This window comes from Chinchilla lanigera, unplaced genomic scaffold (assembly GCF_000276665.1).
Source record: "Chinchilla lanigera isolate Chin_1 unplaced genomic scaffold, ChiLan1.0 scaffold00087, whole genome shotgun sequence".
Classification (NCBI taxonomy): domain Eukaryota; kingdom Metazoa; phylum Chordata; class Mammalia; order Rodentia; family Chinchillidae; genus Chinchilla; species Chinchilla lanigera.
In genome coordinates, this window is record NW_004955488.1 from 8,540,812 (window position 1) to 8,559,533 (window position 18,722).

Below are 18,722 nucleotides of genomic sequence, written 5' to 3' on the forward strand. Positions count from 1 at the left end.
AAATTTTCATAGAAGTATTATTTGTAGTAGTCAAAATTTGAGAGCATCTCAGGGCTGGGGATTTAGCTCAGCGGCGAAAGTGCCTGCCTGGCAAGCGCAAGGTCGTGAGTTCGGTTCCTGGTACCGGAGGAAAAAAAAACCAAAAAAAAAAAAAAAAAAAAAAATTTGAGAGCATCTCAAATATATATAAATAGGTGAGAAGATAAACTGCTGTCCAATCAATGGGAAAGTATTCAGCAATCTAAAACAATGCATTGCTCATATCTGAAATGATATGAGTGACCCTCAAAACAGTTATGTTTAGTGAAAGTACCCAGAAAAAAATCATTATAATTATATATAATTCTAGAAAATGCAAGCCAACCTGCAGGCAGAGAAAACAGAAAGTGGCTGTCTTGAGAGAAGAGGGAAGTCAAGGCATTTGGTGGGTACAGGAGAGATTTCCAGAGGTGGCAGTGTATGTTCAGGGGTCACGGGTCAGGAAGATTTTGCAGGTTTACGTTTATGTCTAAATTTTTCAGCTTTTACTCTTTTAGTTACATCTCAGTAAAGCATTCGAAAAAAATCTAGAAAGGTTGCACTGTACTTTCTGTTTTAGTTGAATAACCAAAAAGAAAAAAGGAAAAGAAAAATAATAGAACACATAACACTCACCACAAGTTATACTGAGTCTTATGTATATCGTTATAATACCAGTTGGCTATTCTACTGTAAGATTTTCCCATTGCAGTCTGGGGAAAGTCTTACCTTTCTCTTTTAAACTTTAATTTGAACATAGTTCCATTCCAAAAAATTTAGTTTAGATAACAATGTACCATAAAATTCTAATATTTATACTGACTGAGAAGAACCTATTGCAAAAATATTAGTTTTCATAGAAAACACAGTAAATTCTGTCATTGGCACGGCATAAAATTAAGAGCTAGAAAAAAACCACTACCAACCACTTACTTCATGTGTCAGGTCAAGCAATAGGAAATCATTAATTTGCTTTTTCAGTTGCATGATTAAAAGAGGAGGATATTAATAAAGGATAGCATGAAATAAAACAGGTCAGCAGAGTTACCATGGGAAAGGTTGTAAATCTCACTTCATGCTTTTGGAACAGTTTCTAGTTTTCTGATTTTATGGCCTTTGAAATACACAGCTCAGTTTTTAATATTGAGCTAAACAAAACTGAACACCAGCCAAGGGCTGAAGGTGGGTTCCAGGGGTCTTCGAGGAGCAGGAGCCATTTATAGCTGACCACCCACAGGCAGCAGCCCCAGGGGGTTTCCGTCTTCACTCCTGTCTCCGCTTCCTCTAGAGGCCTCCAAGGAGGCAAAGTTCAGTGCCCTGGCTCCTTCACCCTCTGCTTCTCATTTTATTTCATTTGTTCCTCAGAGAAAGGACCATTTTTGCCTTTTATTTGAGTCCCCGAGCCATGTGTTATTAATTGAATAAATATTTTAACCCTGCAATAGTATCGTGGTTCACTTAACCTTTCCGGTCTTCTTGTTTTGTTTATATCTGCCTTTCATATGCTACATCAAATCTATTTGAAATATTTGCAATAATAAAATTATTGTTTATACAGAGGATAAATGGAGGCCTTTTTCCTGTATTCAGAAGTTGCTAATATGTGTATATTTATCTCCTATTTTAATTACTTTGTCCCATTCCTGCGTGACTCTCTCTGCAAATAATCATAAGTCTCTAAAGGTCAGATAATTGTAATTTTAATAAATATCTTTAGCTCCTTTAATGATGATGAAGCCTTTCAAGTAAGAGTTTTAAAGAATTTACATGTGGAATAGTTAACATTTAATAACAATATAAATTGCTCTTTAATAATTAAGAAATGTTTACAAGATGATTAAAGGAGATATATTCATTAGGGCTAAGAGCAAAAAGGATAAAAATGTCTTTCTGATTGCATAAGCATTTTGTTTTAGAGTAGATTTAAATTTGCAGTAAAATTTTAACAATGCTCCAATCACAATGTGCTCTGCATTTAGTTTTGCCTGTGATTAACATTTTACCTATCACACGTTGCTGTGATGTATTTGTCAAACTAAAGGACTAACATTAGCACATTACAATGAACTCAATTCCGTAATTTACTTAGTTTCTATTGGTTTTTTTTTTTTCTTTACTGGGATCCTTCCCAAAATGTTGCATTGCTTCAGTTGTTTCCTTAGGTACGTTTAAGCATGATGGTTTCTGATACTTGATTTTTGTTGACCTTGGAAAGCTCCAGAGAATACCAGATATGTATGTTGTAAGATGTCTGTCTTTGTGTGTCTGTCTGATGTTTCATGCACAGCTAGATTGGGATTAGGATCCCAGAGGCAAGGCACCATCTGCACCACTTTGTGTTGGGGTATATGCCATCAACATGATCTATCACTGTCACCTTGCTGAGAGTTGTTTCTCAAATGTCTCCCTCACAAAGCTATCCCATTCTTTCTTCCAACTCCCTCTGTACCTGCTGGCTTTCCACACTGTACTCTTCTGAAAGAAAAACATTAGTGCAGTCCATGCCCCAGGAGTAGGGAAATAAACTCTACCTTCTTGATGAATTCTTCTGTTAAATTCTTCTATCAGACTTGTCTCTTTTTATTTATGTATTTATTTAAGCATTCACGCATGCCACTGTGGACTCACAGATACTTGTTTTCCACTTTCCAATATACATATTAGTTCATTCTGTTGCTCAAATTGTTCCAGCTTCGGCCCTTGGGACTTTTGCGCTGGCTGTCATGTCACTATCATTTTGTGTTTTGAGCAATTTCTCACTTTCTGGAAGCTTCAGACTTACTTTGTGTTTTTCCTGTCTGACTCCTAGAATTTGCCATTTCTCTAAAGAGACTTGATATTTTCTTTATTGGAGAATTTATTAGAAAATAAAATCTGGACACTAGATGTTATGGTTTGTGTCTAGATGTTCTCCCAAGGTCTCATGCAGTCATGAGCACAGGCTTCTAGAGTTTGTGATTGATCCATGGTCCAATGCTGGGATTATGGGTGTCAGTGCTACACCCGCCCTGGGGCAGCAGCCTGTTTACAATAGAAGGGAGAGAAAGAGGCTTGCTCTCTCTCTCCTCCCCTTTTTGCTTTTGTTGCTTTGGCTGTTTTCTCCTGCCATGAACTGTTTCCTACTGCTGTGTGTCACTCTGCCTTGGAGCGAGCCAAGTATGGACTGAAACCTCCACGAACTGTGAGCTAAATAAAACTTTCCCTCTTTAATTTGGGCCTTGGTATTTTGTCTCAGGAAAGAGAGAAACATAATCAGCACACTAGGTGTGCTTGTTACTATTAAGATGCCACTGCTTCTAGGCACACTTTGTTAACAAAGCTCAGAAATAGATATACACTAACTTGTGTATATACTCATATCTATATTTATTTGCCTGTTATATTTATGTGTATGTATATCTGTAAGCTAAATCTGAGTTTATAGTGATGCTGATGACTGTCTTTAATCCAAGACCACACCTGTTACCCACCTGTTACTTTTCTCAAATTAAACCATCCTAATATCTGTGTTAATTTTTATTTGCATTTCCTAATGACAGAGGATGAGCATCCTTTCACAGACATATTTTTATCTATATAACTTCTTTGATGTGAGGTCTGTTTAGATTGGTCATTTTTAAATTGGGCTGTATGTTTTCTTATTTTTAAGTTTTACATATCATTTGTATAATCTAAATATAAGTCATTTGTCAGACAGTAGATTTGTAAGGATATTTCCTTAACATATGGCTTATTTTAGAAAAACTAACAGTGTCTTTCCCAGAGAGCTTTTTTTTCATTTCATTGCAGTCATATTCATGATTTTTTTCCTTTCATAATAGTGCTTTTGTTACTGTATGCAAAAACCTATAAGTAAGTAAAAGATTAGGCAGATTTTCTTCTATGTTTTCCTCTGGAAATTTTATAGTTTTATAAATTACTTTTAGATACATCATACTATGTTCTAAGTTGATTTTTGAGAAAGATTATGATATCTGTCAAGATCACTACTTTATTTTTGTTTTACATACAGATATCCAATTGAGCCAGCACCTTTTACAAAAAGAGATGATCTTTTTCTGTAGAATTTCCTTTACACCTTTGTTAAGAATCAATTGATTACATTTCTGTGGGTGAAAATGTCTTCTGACAATTAGCACTCAAGACATTCATGGTTTTCTTTTCCAAGCTATGAGTTTTAAAGATTATATGTACATTTACATTAATATTCCATAGTAAATTTTAGTTATTTTTGTTCTTTTCGGTTTTTGAGACAAGGTTTCACTATATAGTTCAGGCTGGCTTAAACTTACTATGTAGCCCTTGAACTTACAGTGATCCTCCTGCTTCAGCCTCTTGAGTGCCGGGATTATACATGTGTGACCACACAAAGCTCTAGTTCATATACTCTCATTTTAAATGATGGCTACATTTGAACCAAATGTTTTAATTCCAATTCTCAGGTCCATTTCTAAGGTAAGAGGGCTTTGATGGCTACAGAATGACTGAATACAGGAGTAGGAAGGATGAAAGTTAGGGTATGAAGAACTGGGCACAGAATTATGCAAATGTAGTCTCAAATCCTCTCTCCTTGTTAAAAATTTATGTTTAGTAGCTTTGAGCAAGATGCAGGTAGGACAGTGCATGAATCCATAAAATGGACCTAATGAAGGCTGCCTTACCGCTCTGTGGCACAGCATTAAATGAAATCTGAATGGTATTTGATTCTTAGCAGCATTTGACACAATATCTAATACCCTCTACTAAAAACTAATTTTATTATGTTATCTTTCTGACAATTATAACCAATACAGTATCATTAAATTGATAAATATTGTAGCCACTACTTGTCAAGAAAAACATCATTAACTCAACTCACATCTCCTGTGCCCCATCCACAATCCTTTAATTATCTTTGTGGAAATAAATGATATCCTGAATTTGTCACTAACTATGCTCATGCAGGTTCTTATGGTTGATATTTATCATTTATTGTGCATGTTTTAAGCAGTAAACTATGGTGCTACTCTGTTTATTCCATTCTACAACTCAGTTGTCATATATAAAATGTTAAAATTTATTCATTTTAAAGATCTATCTATTTATTATTTGGAATGAATGAATAAATAAATAATAAAAAATTTTCAGGGCATTCCAGTGTATGGATTGCTGGATCATATAATATTCATATCTTAACTTTGTTTTATATTGCTACATTGATGGGCACAATGATTGTTCTAACTTACATTCCCAACAAAAGTTTAAGAAAAATTCTGTCCTTACATATTCTCATCAAAATTGTTTTGGAAAATTTATTGATTTATATGAATCTTATGTTTAAAAAAACCTTTAGCCTCTTTTTCTTGGTACATAGTTTAGCTACTTTTTCTTGGTACTGGTAAAATTGTACATTTCTTTAAATGTTTATTTACTTTCTCGTCTTTCTCTATTTTGTCCATGGTATCTTCTGGTTTTCAGAAGATATGTTTTTAGATTGTAATTTAGTGTAAAATTAATTGAGCTTTTCCTTCATGCTTTGTGTATGTACATGTGTGGATTTATTTGCTTAGTTCTTTCCTATCCCAAATTATAAGGATATTTTATAATATTAAGAAATGTTTTAAATTTTTGGTTGTTATATTTATGTCTTTAATAGGTATGGAAATTTAATTTGTATAACTAAGTTCCTACTTCTATTCTTTTCTATGTGCACAGTCAATTGTTACACAAAGTATACAAGATTCTCTATCCTTGACCTGCTGACTTAGAGCTACTTTTTTTTCATAAGTCAGGATTACAGACTCATATGAGTTTTATCAGTGTGCTGTTCTGATTTCACTTTCTCCTTTGGCTTGTTTTAAACATTTCATTTATCAAATCACTGAATTCTGGGGTATTTTCCATTGAAGAATATAATAAGTAAGTGGTTTTATTACATTTTAAATAATTTTTGTTATTTTTTAAATGTAGATATGCCATTCAAGCATGTGGAATTGGGGACAAGTTTTCATAGTAAAGCATTAGGTATTTTCTTATTTATCTGTGAGCAGGGTTTAGAGATTTCATATTTATTAGGTATTTTCATATTTATCTGTGAGTAGGGTTTAGAGATTTGATGAGGGACATACATGAGAAAAAATAAACCAGATTTGAAGAGTGTAGAAGTGAATGCATAGTAGGAGATAGTTAGAGTGTCCGAGCTTTCATCTGCTAGCTATCATACTTATATTAGGATCAATTCTAGTTTAACAGTCACAGACATATTTTCTGGTGACCAAAACTTCCATTCAGCTGCTTCCTTGTATAAAAATATAGTAAAGCATTGTGCGCATTCCCTCCGACTTCTTAATGGAAATCGGCCTAAAAATCTTCTTTGGTTTTGAAATTCACTTTTTGTGCTTACTTATTTGAGGAACAAAAGCACATGGGTATCTACAATATTTAATTTGCCAGGACAATAGTTACAGGTAAACAGGTACACTCCATATATAATTATCAATACCTTTTTATACAGCTCATATAGTTCAATACACCAACACTGCTTTAGTTACATTCCATTTAAATACATTCCCATCCTTCTAAAGTCAGTGCATAATCAAAAAACTTTTTACAGAAATTCACAAGATTAATGAAATTAATAGTTAATTTAATGAGTTTTCTGCTAGTTTATGAATTTAAATTCAGAAATTTACATGATTAATGTAGTCAATAGTTAATTTAATGGATTTTCTGCTAGGCTATGAATTTTAAAAATTAATTACTATCAATATGACAAGCCTCTTCTGAGAGGTGACACAGGAAGGCTTTCTCAATCTAGCTTTGTTAGCGTCCTGTAGCTAACAACTCAAAAGCAAATATGTGAAGGGGACAAATGAGCAAACACTAAATAAAATCAAAGAATGGGCAAAAGAGTGATGACAATGGAGAAACATGTAAGGAAATTAGTTAAGAACATAAAGTCAGAATAAGCCAGGTGCTAGTTTGTTTGTTTTGTTTTTTTTTGTTTGTTTGTTTTTTGTTTGTGTTTTTTGTTTTTTTTTTTTTTCATTTATTGTGGGCTGAGCTCCATTTCCAAAAGTTAAAATTTGGGGTAGGCCAGGTGTGGTGGCACACACCTGTAATCCCAGCACTAGGCAGGCTGAGGTAGGAAGATTGTTGTGAGTTGGAGACCAGCCTGGGCTACAAAGTGAGCTCAAGGCCAGCCTGAAATGCATAGTGAGACCCTGTCTCAAAAAGACAAAAAAAAAAAAAACTCAAAACAAAAAAAATTGGGGGTAAACTTGCCTATTACATATCAGTCAATTAAAAAGAATGGACTATTAGATAAAATAATTACGTGTCAATATTACAATCACAAACTTTATCAACTCAGAATCTCTGGAAAGAAATGAAAGTTAAAGAATGCCTATGACTGAAATATATCACAACACATAGAGGAGTTCTAACCATGCTTTATTGTGAATTCAACAAACTGGTGAACACTTTAAAATATGCAACAGGCATTGCTTTGTGAATAATTTAAAACAATGAAAACATTATTAGTCCATATCGATGTCACTCCCAATTCACTACATTGTTTTGTATTTGAGATTTCTAACCCAAAGGAGAAATGGGGAAACTTTCACCTGCAATTTAAATAAACAGGAAATAAGTTTATCTTATTACCATAAACAGCGAAGAAATCAGATCCGCACCAACATCCTCCTCACCAAAATAAGAGGCATTCCTTAGCGTTAAGTGATCGACCTTAGGGGCACGCATCATTGAGGGGAGGAAACAACTGAGGCCAGTGCTAACGTGCAGCGGTTTACTGACTGCATGTGGCTCCCAGTGACCTCCGAGAAGTTCACGTGGAGCCCAGAAATCACCATGAGTCGTAGGCAGAGGCAGAGTTGGAGGTAGGGGAAGCCAAGACTGCTAGAACTTTGGGACAGAGAGGAGGAAACTGGGTAGAACAAAAACCTCAGAGATCTGCTCATGGAGAATTGGCTAGGGCAGGGGAATAAGGTCATTGGCTGAGTATCTTTGTCATATACTAAAGGAAATCACCCAGGTCTGGGAAAAGACGAATGAAAAACACTGCAAAGCCATGGAAACAGGCTTTGTGTGAATAGAAAACATCTTATAATACTAGGGCACTGGGTTAAGTCCTCATGCATCTGTGCCTTGCTAACAAGAAGCAAGTCGACCTTCACTTGAAAATTGCTCTCAGTCCATGCAGAGAGCTCAGAAGCAAACCACAAGTGTGACACAAACTCCAGCACTCCTTAAGGGAATACAGAGAAAGCAGGCAACGGACAAAACATTCCCACAATTCACATCAGTCATATTTCCCTGCTTCTTTCAATGAACAAAAATTCAAAAAATGCAAGAATTTAAAGAAGTAGGAAAAATGATTCATAGCTAGCGCAAAAAGCAACAGAAGAAAATTCACAAATGACATTTTTTTAATATTAATTGACTGTTTTTTCCTTTTGAGGGAACTCCACTCCCAAATCCTGCACATCCCATCTTTCTCCTCTTGTTGGTAGAATTCCCATACATTGCTGGTGCAGATGAAAAAATGCTACAGCCACTTTGGAAAATGTCTTTGGACACTTTTCATACAGTTATACATTCACTTAACCATGGACTCCACAGTTCAATTTTTTTTTAATTTTTATTTTAAAGATAATTTTAAAAAGAACAGTAGCAAAATAGCAACAATACAGACAAAAAAACAAAGCAAAAACAATGAGAATGATATAGAAAAATAATTGGGATAACTATACTGCTGATATCTAGTGCTTTATTGGAAGGAACAGTTAATGCTTACTTTTTTTGAGCAATTTGGCAATCCAATTTTTAATTAGTGACTTGGTTACTTTCCTCTCACTGTTGGGACAAAATACCCAACACCCCAAATTAAGGAAGAAAGCTTTATTTAGCTCACAGTTTGTGGAGGTTTCAGTGTATACTTGCCTGGCTCCAAGGCAGAGTGGCACGTGGCAGAGGGCAATAGTTCATGGCAGTGGAAGACAGAAAAGCAACATGAGCAAAAACGGGGAGCAGCAGAGAGCAAACCTCTTTCCCTCCCTTACATTGTATGCAAACTACCTAGCCCAGTGTGGGTGCAGCTCTCACATCCATAATCTCAGCATTGGACCATGAATTAACCATAAACTCTGGAAGCCCACCCCATGACTGCATGAAGCTTTGGGGGGATATCTAGACACAAACCATAACAAGAAGTCACCTAAAAGAGTTTAAAAATATGTCCACACATATTTTATATGAATATTTATAATAATAGTAGTGCCTAAATATCCATCAACATATGAATGAATAAAAGATTGTGGTGTGTGATGTGTGATGTGTGAGTGTGTGTGGGGGGGTGTGATTTCTACTCACTAATAAAAAAGGAGAAAATTATTGACAAGCACCATATGCTTGCAAGAATCTCAAAATCATGCTATGTGAAAGAAGCCAAACAGACTTTTAGAAGATACTACTAGAAAAAGCAAACTCTTAGTGACTGAAGGAAAACCTAGGGTTGTCAGAAACTGGGGCTGAGGGAAGGAGATTGGTTACAAAGGAAATATGTACATATGAAAGTGTGCATCTACCCAGCTCATTCTACACTTAAAATTGGTGAATTTCATTGTAGGTTAAGCTGACATTGATAAACCAAGTAAAAATAAGTGGAGTGGATTTTAGCGTAGAATACATTTTTAAGACTTAAAACAGCTCCGTCAAATCTTAAGTTCACTAATCTTAAAAGAGAATCAGTTTGGTAGTAAAATCAATAGCAAATGACCACTTGCAGAAAATAAAGCTTATTGAATTCATGTCAAAAAATAAAAAGCCTACTCAGCCTCAAAAAGGGCCTTGAAACAATGCCAAATAAACTGACATGCACTAAAATTGGCAGAAAGAGACAAACATTACATCAGTGTATTAGGAAAGCTAAGATTTAAAGTCGGTTTAAAAATTAGATATATGCTTTTGAGTCCATTACTGGAATGGCTTAGGTTTTTATCCTCTTTTGATTTATATAGTATCAGACACTAGTAATGAAAATAAAATTACAGGAACAAGCATAACATAAGATCAATGACATGACTCCTCAGTATTCCCGGATTTGGCAAACTTCTGTTGGAAAAAGACAGTCACTATTCTCCTTCAAGACTTGGGCGGGCAGCTCCTCCTGGTTCTGGACACCAGAGGATTTGCTCAAAAGGATTTTCCTAGGAATTGTTTATTGCTTTACACAGCAATTAATGCAGTTAGGAAAATATGTTATACTCAACAATACCATTTGTTATATTGTGTTATCCTTGTTAATAGGAAAAATGTGGATCAGTGAGTCCGCCCATAATCGCATGGCTGGCCCGTAACTTAAGATATGCTCTTTTGTTTATTGTTTTTCTTTAATTTGCTCAAGTCCTATTGAGCATGTATAGCAGGTCCTCTGCTAGGGGCTAGGGACACAACAGTGAGGATATTAGATAGTGCTCTTGATATCAGAGTGTGTTAGCCAAGGGGAAGTGAAACACAGATTTGCCATCAAAAAGCCAATAAATAGTAATATGATTAATAACTTTTGGAATAGGGTATATTGAAAGAATATATTAGGATCAGGGAACATTAGGGAAAAATATAGGAAGTTGGAGATTAGTAGTTAACTCAAGAAAAAATTATTTGTAGGAAAAATAAGTCAAAAGTCTTCCTTTTTACATAAAGGCTATAAATGTGGGTATGTTATCATGCATAAACAAAAGGAAATTAAATGTATCATGACAGTAGTGAACCAACGTAGTCAAAATGATTATACTCCCCTTTCCTTGGGAACCACAGCAAAGGCTCTTGACTCTGTTTACCCCATCCCCTCTGCTTCCTGACCTCTGTTTTCTGATGTGGTGCTGTGGTGTAGAGTGCCCCTTCCACATGGAACCTGTGAACAACTATCTTTACTAAATAAATCTTTTCAATAGCAATAGTCTCCAGTCTTTTGGCCTTATCCTACTTGACTAATAATACAACCTTGTTATGATTTGTGTCTGGATGTCCCCCCAAAGCTCCATGCAGTCATGGGATGGACTTCTAGAGTTTATAATTGATTCATGTTCCAGTGTTGGAATTCTGGATGCGAGTGCTACACCTGCCCTGGGGCAGATAGTTTGCATACAATGTAAGGGAGGGCAAGAGGCTGCTTGCTGTTGCTCCTCCCTTTTGCTCTTGTTGCTTTGATGTTTTCTGCCACCATGAACAATTGCCTCTGCCGTGTGCCACTCTGCCTTGGAGCCAGCCAAGTATAGACTGAAACCTGCACAAACTGTGACCTAAATAAACATTTCCTTCCTTAATTTTGGGCATCAGGTATTTTGTCTCAGCAATGAGAGAAAAGTAACAAAGACAAACCTATACTTTAAAACATTCTCACCCTTTCCAAGTAGTTAGGCTTAGCAGCTTATAAAAGGTGATTTTGCTTTGAGAGCTTACAGAACTGACTTAAACAATATGTCCTTTTCTTTTTCCAAAATGTGTACATTTGTTAAGTACATTCACCAACCTACTACTTTCGGTAGTGTCTCTGCCACTCAGACAACTAGATAAACTATCTTCATTTCTTTTCCCTTGGATGAATTGTTCTTGTTCTATGGATCCTACAATATCAATATATTTCCCTGTTAAGTTATGATTTAAAAACATTTCCTTATATATTTGTTAATTATGAGCTGCAAACTTTTGCAGAAGTGCAAGGGACTAAGAGAAAGAGAAAGCAGGTGGGAGGAAGGAAGGGGAAAGTTGATTTTATGAGAGAACATAAAGTGTAGTTGTACTTGACTCAATACAAATGAGTTACATTCACAGTTAGAACAGGAGAGGTTGAACATGTTTCCGCCCCTGCATTGCATGAAGTCAAATTGCATTTTCTGGGGATGAACTGTGAAGACTATTCTAGCATGCTATGTTACCTGATCTTTCTAATCTTGTGTTTGTTTCTTTACAGTTTTTTATTTGTTCATTATGATATTAATTTTTTATGAAGGTCTCATGACTAAAACAATTCAATTGAACTTTTGAAGGCTGCTGTACAATTTTTAGATTGCTTAGGAGAAGTAATTTAGAGTTGAGAAGAACTGTAGAGATTGCATAGTCCAAGCACCTATGGAATAAGAGAGTGGTATTAAGAAGTTTGCCCAAGGTATCATAACCATCCCACCCAAGTCATTTTACTGTAACTTACACTGCAAAATGGAACTTTTAAAAGTTAGATTTTTTCCTATAGAGATGAACAAATTGTTCAAACTTCCTCCTGCTGAGCAAATAACCAACAACCCCTCTTCTCCTCAGCTCAAAAGAAGTGTCAGACTACGCAGATCCCACCAGTCCCATGAGGATGATTCATGGCTTTCTTTTAGCTAGAAAGAGGAGTATGCGCTGATGAGGGTTGCCAGGGATAAAGCAAGTGTGATCCCTGTTACACTCTTCCTTATTATAAAAGACCTTCATCCACCTCTACAGGGGAGAGGGTGATTTGAGACAAATGGACACTTCCATCTCCTTTAAGCTAGCTTTGAATACATAATTTTTACCAAAATATACAGATTATTTTAATTTTGTTAGCAGCAAGCAAATGGATGTCAGTGTATAGCCTGAGTGGCCAGTACCATTATGACTAAATGAATGTTCTAGTTCACATTTCATACATGCTTAGAGATGCTTCAGCTCTGAGCTCCTGAGTTCTGATCTTTAGTATACTTTGTAGTTGAAAGTAATGATGAATCATTTTTCTAGGAAAATAATAATTTTGTCTTCTGTAGGAGTTAAACCATTTGGAATGGGGTGGTCATACATGTAGGGAGCTATTATCACCCAAAGTTTTAACAAAGTCTTAAAAGTATAAAATAGAGGGAAAGTTTCAGCTGTCAGTCATTCTACATGAAGTTATGGAACCTGGGTAGATTTCAAATACTAACCTGATCAAAGCAAAGAAGCTATCTAAAGCTTATATCACATTTCCTTTTAACAGAAAGCTCTGCAACTGGGAAATTCTCCCCATATATCTTTCTTTATTCCCAGAATATTACCCCTGAGAAGCCAAAAAGTACTCCAAATCTACAAAAATAATTTAAAAGCTCTACAGAACACTTGGACCTTTTAAAAATAAAAACTTAAAAAGATCTCTGATGTTTGTGAAGGATTCCTTTTTATTTATTGTTGAAGGATGGAATTATTTAATTCCATGTCTGCTTGGTTTTTGCAGTGGAAGGCGCCCAAAGGTCATGGTTCTGAGAAATAAAGAGAGAAACCAAGTCTTGAAAGATTCTTGGGCTCCTGAAGTATTTGAGCTGTGCTGGGTTATGTTTATTAAATCCATTTCTGTATTTCTGACAATTTGTTTCTCACACCTTGAATTTAGAAATCTGGGAATCATCTGACAGATTCAATCTTCAAAGTATATGAGGCCAGTTCTTCATAAACCAGCATTCCTAATTTCAGGTATTGTTTTTTGAAATGTTTCCATTACCGATCTCCAGGAATTCATACATGGCAAATGCATTTAAAAGCCCATCTATCATCTGGACCCCTACTTTCAGACTCCCGCGCATGTTTTTGTAAACAACTGGCCCATAAATGTATCATTTGATCCAGAAGGCTCATGTTTCATTGGATCAGAGAATAAGCACATTCCAGAGACAGACTGAGTCCAGGTTCACCAAGTTCTGCCTCTACTCAGCTTGGCTTGATTGATGTCATATGTTCAAGGTCAAGAAGAACCATTAAATTCCACCTCCAAAGAGCTACTTTTGTAGCTTCTAGGGTGTCCTGTGGAATTTTTCTTCTAATTTTTGAAATTGAGGCAATTATCATGAACTGTAAAATTCAAAGGCTAAGTATAAATAAAGTGTTTGGTGCTATAAACAATGTGATCAAACTACGTTGTTCTGACATACTCTGAACAGTCTAGATCAGTGATGACAAACCTATAGCACACCTGCTGAAGTTGGCTCCTTGTTATTATTTAAGTTCTAAAAGGTTCACCACCACTGGTCTAGATAATTACAGCTGCAAGTCTTGGTAAGTAGTAGGCCCAAATAGTTAAAAACAATGATGTTGGTAACACACAATAAATTTGAGCATTTAGTGGGTCACTTGGAAAGGTGACTGTCTAAAAAAGAACTTCAAGTCACTCCTCAAGACTTGTAATAAAAACCACCTGAAATGCATGCTGAAAATATAGTTCCTGAACATCCAGAATAGATGCCAGATAAAATATAGGTGTATCAATAAATTTGAATTTGAGATAAACAATAAATAATGGTAGCCCTATATTTTTATTTCAGATAAAAAATGAACAATTTTATTCCTCTGTTGTTGTTTGCTAAGCCTGGCAATATGCAAAGAATGAGCCTGGATTATTAATGAGAATCCTGAAGGATTCTTATTATCAGGAAAGTTGGAGAAACATTACTGGAGTTCATTGCTGACATTTTCTTTCCCCAAGAAGAGAGGACTGAAGCACATGGCTCTAAGAGATTCTGCTAGAGGATGTGTCAAAATCTCCAAGTTGTGGAAGTTTCAAATCATTTTTAAATAATGTAAGGAAACATCTTCCCCATTACTGAAGAATTAAGATCAAGTAAGGCATCCTACTCTAGGCAGGAAGGAAGAATTAGAAAGCAGAGAGAGCCTTTATTTAGTCTGGGGATGGGAGGTGTCAGGTGCTGTCAATTTACCTGTCACTTAAATTCTTCCAACTGTTTTTCATAGTGTATACATATGAAGTAGAACCTGGATTATGTAATATTATATATATGCACATAAACTCATGTATGTGTGTTTGAAAGGATACGATATGGCAGACCTGCTTTAGAATAATCTAGATGAGATATAACTGCTATAGCTATAAATGAAAGAAAATTGTTCATGAGTTCAATTATTGAAGCCACATGCTGCATATTCCAGTGTCTGATAATATTCTATCTTGTTCTATGCCATGTTCCATGACAAAAAAAACTTTTTTAAATTATTTTTTGAGACAAGGTCTCACTATGCAGTTCAGGCTGGTCTTGAACTCACCATATAGCACAGGCTGGCCTCTAACTCACAGTAATTCTCCTGCCTTAGCCTCCCAATTGCTGGGATTACAGACATGCACCACCACACCTGGCTAAAAAATAAAAATTTTTGAAATACTTAATTCTTTCTTTTATAAGCAAAATTTAATGGAAGAAAATTGTAGTAAACACAATGAATAATAGGTAAAATTGGAAAATTTGAGTTTATCTCACTAATCTTTATCTTTCTTTATAAATCTGTGCCTAGTACTTAATGCTTTGAACTTTATAATGATACCCCACAAGCCATCTTTGGTTAACCTCAAAACTTTTTCTCTTTCCTTAGTACATATCTGCAGTACATTAGTTTATATTTATCTTAGTGAGAAGGTGTGTGTATGCAATTCTTTTTTATTCTCTTTCCCCATCCCATCCACCTGACTCCCTCTAAAATCAGGAACAAGACAAGGAGGCCTATTCTCACCACTTCTATTTAGCATCCTACTAGAAACATTAGCCATAGCTATCAGGCAAGAGAAAAGAAAAGAAAAAAAAAAAGATACATATTAGAAAGGAAGAAGTCAAATTGTCATTATTTGTGGATGGCATGAAACTCTATATAAAAGACCCAAAGAATTCCACAAAAAAACTCTTAGACAGGCTGGGGATTTGGCTCAGTGGCACAGCGCCTGCCTGGCAGGTGCAAGGTCGTGAGTTTGATTCCCGGTACCAGAAAAAAAAAACAAAAAACTGTTAGACTTAATAAACAACTTCTGCAACATAGCAGGATACAGAAACAACACACAAAAATCAAAAGCATTCTTGCACACCAATAATGAATTCAATGAGAAGAAAGTTAGGAAAACAATACCATTGACAATAGTATAAAGAAAAAATAAGAACTTAGAAATTAATCTAGCCAAGGAAGTGAAAGATTTCCACAGTGAAAACTACAGTACTCCAAAAAATAACATTGAAGAAGACATCATAAAATAGAAAGTTCCCCCTTGGTCATGAACAGGAAAAACCAATATAGTCAAAATGACTATACTTCCAAAAATGTTATATAGACTCAATACAAATGCAATCAAAATATTAATAACATTCCTCACAGAAATAGTGGAAACAAGTCTAAAATTCATATGCAAGCAGAAGAAACCCAGAATGGCCAAAGCCATCCCGAGCAAGAACAAAGCAGAAGTCTTCATAATAACTGGATTGCTCACCACGGGAACTTCAATAGCTGCACAGGATGTGGCAGAATTGTTGTTGTGTTTCAACATCTTGAGTCTTCATTAGGTTATTTATTTGAACTCAGTCTCCTTACTTAATGTGAGTATTGATTGCAGTGAACTTCCCTCTAGGACAGCTTTCCTTGGGCCCAATATAATCAACTGTGTTGTACAGGAATTTTCATTTACTTCTAGAAATTGTTTACTTTCTTCTTTGATTTCTCCTGTGATCAATTGGATGTTCAGGAGTGTGTTATTAAGTTACCAAATGCTTCTAAATTTTCTGAGATTTTTCTGTGGCTGATATTTATTTTCACTGCATGGTGGTCTGATAGTAAATATGGGGTAATTTTGATTATTTTATATTTACTTAAGCAGACTTTGTGGACTAGTATGTGATCTGCTTTGCAGAATATTCTCGGTGCTGCAGAGAAGAATGCGTACTCTGCTAGAGTAAGGTAAAACACTCTGTAGATATCAATCAAGTCTGTACATTCAAGGGTGAGGTACAGCTCTGACATTTCCTTATTGATTTTCTATTTTATTAATTTATATCCTTATGAAAATGGGACACTGAGATCACCCACTAAGACTGTGTTAATATTTATTTGATCATTCCCATCCAGCAGTATTTGTTTTATGAAGATACGCACTCCAATATTTGCTGCATATATATTTATAAGTGTTATCTCTTCATGTTGGATTATTCCTCTCAGGTAGTATGTGTTGACCTTTTTCTCTTCTGACCAGTGTTAGCTTGAAGTTCACTTTGTGTAGGATTAAATTTGCTATCTTCACTTGCTTTGGGGGTCATGGTGCATGAAATATTGTTTTCTATTCTTTGATATTAAGCTTATGGATATCTTTTTGTATTAATGAGTTTCTGGAATATAGAAGACTGTTGGATTCTTTTTTGATCCAATCTGCCAATCTGTTTCCTTTCATTTGAGTGTTGAGGACATTAATATTGATGGATATTATTGAGAGCTCTGGATTATTTCCTAACATGCTACTCTTTCTCCGCTGACTCCATTATTTTCCTATTATCTTTTTAGTTTTTCTTATTCATTTGCCTTGATTGATATTTTCATTCCATCTAGATTTTTGGATTTGTTAGTTTCATTTTTTCTATCTAGAATCAGTAGGTGAGTTCACCAACAAATGGGGAACCATGGCATTCACAGTATGCCTGTGTTCTGACAGGGGCTCACAGTAATCTGAGAATGCATTCATACACTGGTTAGGGAGAGTGCAAGGCGGGGCAGTGGCTGGTATGGAACCACAAGAATGACCAATTCAGTCTCAGGTGGGAGTGTGCAGATTCCTGGGGAAGAGTGAATACCCATGAGAAACTGCAGTCCCTGTTCACTGCTGATTAACCCCTCACTGCTCAAGGTGTGGGGGTTTCCCTTGCTCCTGGCGAGTGCTGATGAGGGTCCCCAAAGCCAGCAGCATTCTTAAAAGTTCAGATTAGCATTGATGTGACAAAGGGACTAGTATCCACAGTCTGACCCAGGAGTTCGGTCTCTGTAGCCTGGGGTGGATCATTCCCTACTTCTGCCTACTTGGATGCTCTTGTAAAGGCTGCTCCCTGGAGGGGCTATGGCAGGAGTGGTATAGGCCAGAGGTACTGGCTCTGTCTCCTCCTTCAAGCTCCTGTTCTTAGGTTTGATGTACATCTGCTGTCCTTCCAATTAAAATTCTAATACAGGATGTGAGGGCTTTCTCTACTACATAGTTTCAGTGGCTTTACTGTGTCCTTTCTGAGCACTTCTGATGACTCCTCCTCTCAACAGCCATTTGGAGTCCCTCCTCAGAACTGTTTCAATCAGTGGGGTTTTAATGAATTGCAGCTTTATAAAAAGCAAAGTTGAAATTCACCTTTGGCCATATAAACCTAGCCAGACATTTAAAGTACAAAAGAATCTTGCATTTGAACTTGCAAGTCCCGGCTTTATCACTTCAACACAGTACAACATTGGTGAGCTGAATCTGTCTAAGAGCATGTCCTCTCTAATTGAAGGTTGTTGTAGTCTGTTTAGGATGTGATAAAAATACCTTCTTAGACTGTATAATTTATATACCACAGAAATTTTTTCTGATTGTTCTGAGGAATAGACATTTAAGATTGAGGCATTAACAGATTTAGTGTCAGGTCAGGGTCCATTTCCTGACCCTCACATGGTAGAAAAGTCAGGGAGGCCCTCTGGGTCTCTTTCAAAAGGACACTAATTCCTTTCATTAGGAGAAAGCTTTCCCAAAGGCCCCACCAGCAAATATCACTATATAAGCAATTAGTTTTCAAAACATAGATTTTGGGAGTGAACTTAAGCATTCGATCTACAGCAGAAATGATGGTTGGTGTGAGGATTAAATTAATTAAATAGTATAAAATAGATGTCAAGAAAATTTTAAGAAATAGGTGTTTTAATTAGTTTCCTGGAGTTAC